The following is a 7,378-nucleotide window of genomic DNA, read 5'->3' as shown; positions in this document are numbered from 1 at the left end:
CAGGATGGTCCATTGAGGACTATTATATGCAGTGATGTGTTGCCACTTCCAGGTCAGTAAGCCCTTAAACAGCAGATTACTGAAGCTGAGAGAGGATATCCAGAGGAATTATCTCTCAGTGTTTGCCCAGTTCTTATACTCTGGCCCTGGGCATCTGGTCCTGGCCACTGCCAGAGGCAGGACACGATGAGCAGATGGTCTTAGGGCTGTTCTCCTGCTTTGCTGGGACTCCCCATCACAGGCTGGTACAGCTGGACACCAGAGGTCTCACTGCTGCTCTAGCTCATTTTGAGCAAGGAGCATGGAAAATCCTGTGAAAAACACAGATGACCCTCCCTCACCATGTTATATATACATATATGTTCAGCTGAAAATGTTCTCTTCCAAATCCCCTACCCCACAATTGAATACAGAAGACCAACAAGGAGGAAAAGGAGCCACCACTTCACCTTCTGGACCACTGCCCCATGGTAATAGTAGTCTTCCTAAGGACAACCTTCTCTTTTTTCAAGGCAACACTTTATTAAACCCTTACATCCTATTAAAAAATGTCTTTAATTCCCATGCAATAGGCAAAAGCAGGCTGAGACATCTTGACAAGACACTCCAAAACTGTAATGGGCTACAGAGGTGCTGAGCATCCCACATGTGACTGGTGTGTCACGCATCACTCTCCTATGATCTCAAAAGCTCCAAGATGGCTAAATGTCAAACTATTTATTGGCAGGAAACATCAGGAAGAGATGTGAGGTGTCCTTAGTGGAACCATCCACCAGAGAAGTGCTGAAACCACCTTTCTTTTCAGAGGAACACACCTACATTTATATCTATATAGCAGTCTTTCCCATTTATGATCCTTTCCCACAAATATTAGTGAGAAAAAATCACAAGGAAGACCTAGCTGTCCTGGTGTTTATATGTATTTTCTTCTAGATCTAGATCTATGTATCTCTTAATTATCAAAACTTTGTATTTTGTACTGTATATATGTGACTAGTTAACACTTTCAATGGTATTTTAGATGGTATCACATTGATTCCCAATACATTGTGCATTTGAACTGCACATTTTTCAAAAGCTCTGTCTGTGTGTGTTCTCTTGTGTTTATTTTACTTTAAATTGTTATTCACAAAAAATATAATCCCTCACAAAAATGAGAGAAAGAATAATCCTTTATGCATTCAGCTTTTGTTGAATTGTCCAGTGCAATTTGTGAAGTCAAAGAACAAAGTTTAGCTGTGCCTCGCACCTCTGCTTCTAAAACAGCTCTTATGTTTAAAACAATATCAGCAAGTTCAGAGGACTCAGTAAAATCCCAATTTATGACAAAAATTTCTGTTTGGTTGGCACAAACCTATTAACTTAGCTGAAAAGAGTGACAGTAATTGCAGCTGGCTAAGGGTTGATAAGAAAACTCGGTCCACTAATTTGAAAGAAAATTTACAGACGAGCAAAGCCATGTCAGACAAGAGAACCAAAGATAGCTGCACCCAATGTTTTCTAATGCCAGTTAAAAATATATATATATAAAAGAACGGAAGAAAGAAAGAACCAATTCATAATATTTGCACTATAAGAGACATTTTTGAAGTGATAACTTCATAGTGCTTTATACCTTATTCTATTGATGTCTACTCACAGGAAAATGAACTTTATATCACATTCCTAGAAGGGAATAGTTCTTCCTCAGTTTCACCATGTTCACACAATTTTCTCCCCATCGTCACCCAAGAAAACCATCACGTCACTTTTCCCCATTGTGACAGGTTGGCATCGGCTGCCCAACACAGATGGCTCAAAGTGCTACCAGCATCTTCTCTTCCAGCACCAAAACTTTGGGTGGGCTGTCAAGTCTCTGTGTGGTCCATGGCTGAGAAGTCCCTTGGAGAGACTGAATTAAAGCATCTGACGCTACTCAACGATGGGATGATCATTGTTCTTTTATCCGAGTTTCAAAGAAGCTCAGTAGAGTGACTTTTTCTCGAGTCTTTTTTCTCTGATTCCTTCTGATCTGAATTTTCTGTAGAGGAAGAACTAAAAGAAAAAGAAATGTGCTTTTCTATCCCTTTTTGTTCTGTGGGAACATTGCGAGGTGTATCTGATTTCTTAGGTTATTGGAAGGTCTGAGGTTTTTGTATTACCTACGATAAAAATAATTGTTTCAAAGATATGAAGCCTTGTGCTTCAGGCCATAGGTCAGTTGCTAACTGATGGAATAAGGAAAAAAACCATTTCCCTGTGAGAAAATCATTCCCCAGCTGTCCATGATGGGTTTCTCACATCTTCCTAAGGAACGACTGTCAGAAACAGAGGTTAAAATAAGAGCATTTCCAGCCTCTCCAGTATGGCAGTTCCTCTGTTTCAAAGGCATGGTATTTTTTTATTAATTTCAACACTTGTGCAATTAATATATAGATTTGGACAGATAGGGTTTGCTGGTATTTGTATTTATATATATGCACATATTAAATGAGAAAGTACTTCTGTTAGTGAATTTATTTTTAATAGGGCTACATCATTATATCACGTTAGTGCACACTGTTAAATCCTAATTCACATCTCTATGCGATTAATGTTGTTGGCGCATATTTGCAGGAATAAGAACATCCCTGGAACTACCTGTGCTACCCACTTCCTTACTCAGGCAACAGAGTAGAAAGATGTTCCACACCATTAATTCACCCCCTTTTAATTCCACATCTCATGACTCAGTTTCCCTGATTTTCATTTCCCATTTTTATGCCATCTCTCACACACTCACACAGCTCATGTTCACAGCTACTATGGGCTGTGATGAAGTGCTTTTCTCTGAGCACTTTCCTACAGATCCAGCAGCACCTCCTGCCTGTAAAGCTTTTGAATTTCCAGGTTTTTTTCAGTGCTATGATTTCCAGTGAGATTTTATTCTCTCAAGGAAATCTCAAGTATCCGCTTGATGTCTTGCAGGGCTCATTTTGGGTTTGAGTCTGGGAAACATCTTGTTAATACAGCCCTCTATGGGCTATAATAATACACAAATGAATAAAACCTATGATGTATATGCTGTCAACGGCAAATATATCTCTAGAAAGAAAGAAAGTGCCTTACAGGTATGGATATAAACCTTTAAAAAAAATAAGCATAAGCAGCAGCAGCAGAACAATAGAGGAAGTTTCCAATGCATATGTAAAATTACAAGTGACATTCACAGATCAACAGCAAAGGGATAGAAAAGACCTGCTGTACTAAAACAGAGTAATCACTCCCATTTGGTAACAATTTCTATAAGTACAACTCATCTGACAGAGTAGGATTTATGGGGTTTGATTTGAATGCAACAGCTCATTTTGGTGAGCACTCAGAGGAAAAAAATAATAATAATAATTTTTAAAAAAATCAGGAGAAGCCTGTAGATATACCAGTCTGGATTACGAGGCACCTTTTTAAGTGCAACGTTCAAGACACTTTAGCCGAAGTTACACACAAATGATATGGTTATAAGGACAAGTCAAGGTGTCCATACTAAATGCTGGGAAAGCAGACTTGTGTCACTGTGGATAAAACTGAACGGATGGAGCCCGAGAGGCAAAGTGACTGAAATGAAAAGAAAAAAACCCTGAGAAATCAGCAAGTTGTGCAAGTCTAGACTGACTATATGAAGTGTTATCCGAGCACATAATCTATAGCAAACCGATGCAAGAACCCCAGAAACCATATTTCTTGCTGTAAAGGAAAAAGTATGCCTGGGAATACTTGCAGATGTTGCAGAACATCCTTCCAAGATGCCATCAGGCAGCACTTGATAGAGTTTACAGACCAATGCTCCAAGGCCTACAGAAAATGTAAATGGATGGGCACTCCCTCCTTCAGTCACAGGTCTCTTGGCGTGTCCATACACACGCTTGGGCTATTTGGAGACAAGCCCATGCAACTTCACTGCATCCATAAATCTGTGCAGGCGGCGCTGGCAGCTCGGTTCTGCCCCATCGCTCGGATTGACGCTTGGCAAACCACGGGCTCAGGGCAGCTGAGCAGCAGCACCGCGAGCCCACACTATGAAAATAAGTTAATGCAACGTGCAAATCCTTCCTGAGTACCTAGACAGTCATCGCACTGTAAATCACATCTTAAGTAACCTGTAAACCATGCATTAACTGCTTCCTGGGGTTAAAGCCACCTAAGTGGGAACTCCAACAATTGTCCCACGTTCCCCAGGCATATTGCCCCAAAATAAGTCCTGTAGCAGAGCAGCAGCATCGCTACTCCCATGGATTTTACCTGGGCTCATGTCATGGATCATCATCTTCAAACGTAAAAGATGGTACAATTTACATCATTTATTTTCTCAACCCAGTAAGAGAAACTGACTGTCTGGGTGAAGCAGTTAAGGAGTCCAGGCTTAATGCAGAAAAGGGGTTTTATTGGGATACATATGGGAAAGAAGACAGGAAAAGGGGTAAATCAAGGCGCTTCCAAACAAGTGGTACAAAGAGGTAAAAAATTCTGAACACAACAGCAAAATATCCTTCCAACTCATCCTAATCTATAGGTGATCACAGCACAGGATACCTATGGCTCATACAAAGCCTTCTGGAAATTTCTAGGTACTATATCTTACATGAATATGAAAGACAGCCTCACCTTATCCTCGACCAGGCACAATACTGAATTTTAATCACTCAATAAGAATTTGATAGCTTGCAGAGAGGAGAGTTTCAGTAATAAGGTTTGATAAAACATCACCCTTGGGAGAGCTTGTACGTAAACACTGCACAGGAGTTATGCAGCCCTGGTATACAGCTTTCATGACAACAAATCTATCCAGCATCAGGAACCAAACTCAGGACTTAAAAAGGTTGTATCTCTGCATAACAATGATCTTTTCCTCAGAGCAATATTTGTTCTCAATAAGGTATGCAAAGAGAAGCAGAGATGGGCTCCTCCCCCTCCTAAATCTTGACCAAAATTATTGTTTTCAGGAAAAGGATTAAACCCAAGATTTTTGCCAGTGGTAGAAAACGTATTGTTTGCACAATAATCACCGCCCCCAAATGACAGCTCGGTGTCATTTCACATTTTTCTCATGTCACCTGACGGCCAGGGTTTCTAAGGAAACACCAATATTGGGGGAGATGGAAGGAACAGAAGAAAAGGACAGAACCTAAAAATAAGACTCACATGCCTCTTCCAGACATTAAAACTGCCTGATAAAAAATCGTAAACATCTCATCTTTGGAATAGTAACACTTCTAAGACACCCATAAGACTTCATCCAAGTGGAATGATTTTGCACTGAGCAATATTTCGCTATGAGAGAGTTATATTTAAAAAATCGTACTCTCTTAAAGGATGTCTGGAAAAATATGCTGACTGGACTATTTCTTAAATTACCGCAGAATAAATGGAAGTATTATCATTTTGCACCACCGCAGCCTCCAACAAAACTCAAAGTCTTATGCGGAGCATGAATAGAAGAAAAGATTTCACCTACTTTGAGTATTGATGGTTTTCATGCTGGAAATGTAGGACCTTATTGTATTTTTTAAATAAAACCAAAATGGGTGTGGGAAGAGAAGATAATATCCTTCCCCTTGAGCGTTGACAGGGCGGGCTGGAATCAGATGTCCAAAACACTCCAAACTCACCTGCACTAGATGTGCCCAAAGAAATAACATCGTAACACAGCAACTTAAGCACTTTTTGGTCAAGTTGAAGTTGAGTTAGGAAGAAGCAAAAATATACTAGGAATATTTTTGGAACATTGTAAACCTCTAATTTTTCAAAATGTCAATGCTTGTCCAGTTAGTGCAAAAACCACCCTACTCTTGGTGGGATATGCATCAGGGATATTTCCCCATCTGTGATGAAATTAGGACTCTGGTATAAAAACGGACTCTCGCCTGGTCCATAACAGCACATAGTACAACACTGAAGACATTTATTATAATCCAGCTTTGACACAAAGCTCCCTAGAAGCACTTAAGTATTTTACCATCTCTCCCAATTATGCAGGCAACCACAACCAGCGCACAGTTAAGCAGATGATTTCACTGAATGTGACTACTGGGCTTTAGGCTATGTATAAATATTCAAATTTACTCCCAGACAGTCACTAGTACACTCCATGTACAGATCAGGAGGGAAATATTTGTGGTACTGAAGTCAGAATGTTTCAACGTGTTTTTAGAAATGGCAGCCAGATATTTATTTTTAGTATAATTTGGATGTTTTGTGCTGTTGGTGTTAAGACAGAGATCCAGAGGACATCGGTTTAGCAGTGCGCATAGAACCCTAACGCCAAGTACCACGATTTACTGTGAAATCTGCATCAGTGTTGAAATAGTTCTTACAGAATCATAGAGTTATTTTAGTTGGAAAAGACATTTAAGATCACTGAGTCCAACCATTAACTCAACACTGCCAAGTTCACCACTAATCCATGTCCCTGAGAATCTCATCTCTGTCTGCTCAACCCCTCCAGGGATGGTGACTCCACCACTGCCCTGGGCAGCCTGTTCCAATGCCCCACAGCCCTTTCCAGGAAAACATTGTTCCCAAGATCCAATCTAAACCTCCCCTAGTGCAACTTGAGGCTGTTTTCTCCAATCCTATCACTTGTGACTTGGGAGAAAAGACCAACACCCACTTCACTACAATCTCCTGAGGGAAACAGAGAACATATATATCATACCTGTAAAATGTAGACACATATATAAAGCTAATTAATTCTTTCCGTGTATTTTTATTTAAAGGAGCCTTTAGCCACTAGTTTGTAAGTATAGAAATATACTTGTTAAGATATAGGAATCACCAAATGTTTTTGTCAGAGGATGACAGCAGACAAGCAAAACTGAGCTGCTCAACCAGTTGTGAGGACACTGGTCCCTCGTCTCACCCCGAGCATCTCCCCAGCCCTGCCCACTTCAGAAAGCAACTGCCTTTCCTTCCTTCAGTGATGGGGACAGACAGTACAGCCAAACTTAAATCAGTAAGGTTTGTTAGCTACCTTAAAGGACGGTTGGTACGTCTTGTTTGATAAAATGCTGGAGTCTCATACCTGTTTGCTCTCCTTTGCATGGCTCCAAGGCTGGAATGGTGGGAGTGCCCAGGGCTTTCCAGTTTGCTTTAATCAGTGCCTTAGTCAGTCACTTGCAATAAGCTGGAAAAACAGCATTTTGATGTGTAAAAATTCATTTTTAAGTGTTCCCATGGATCATATGCTACAAAAGAATTAATCTGGTGTCTGAGACAGGTTAAACATTTTCAAATTCAAACAGACATTACCTTAGTTCTCCTGCTGCAGCAGCCTCCTCCCTTTTGTAAAACCATCAGCTGGAGCCCAGGAGGTGCTTCAATTAGCAGCACACACACACCTGAAATAGAAAGCCGAGGAAAAAAA

This window comes from Streptopelia decaocto, assembly GCF_964273445.1.
Source record: "Streptopelia decaocto genome assembly, chromosome: 6".
NCBI classification, from domain to species: Eukaryota; Metazoa; Chordata; class Aves; order Columbiformes; family Columbidae; genus Streptopelia; species Streptopelia decaocto.
The sequence above is the reverse complement of the archived record's forward strand: the minus strand, read 5'-3'. Positions refer to the sequence as shown.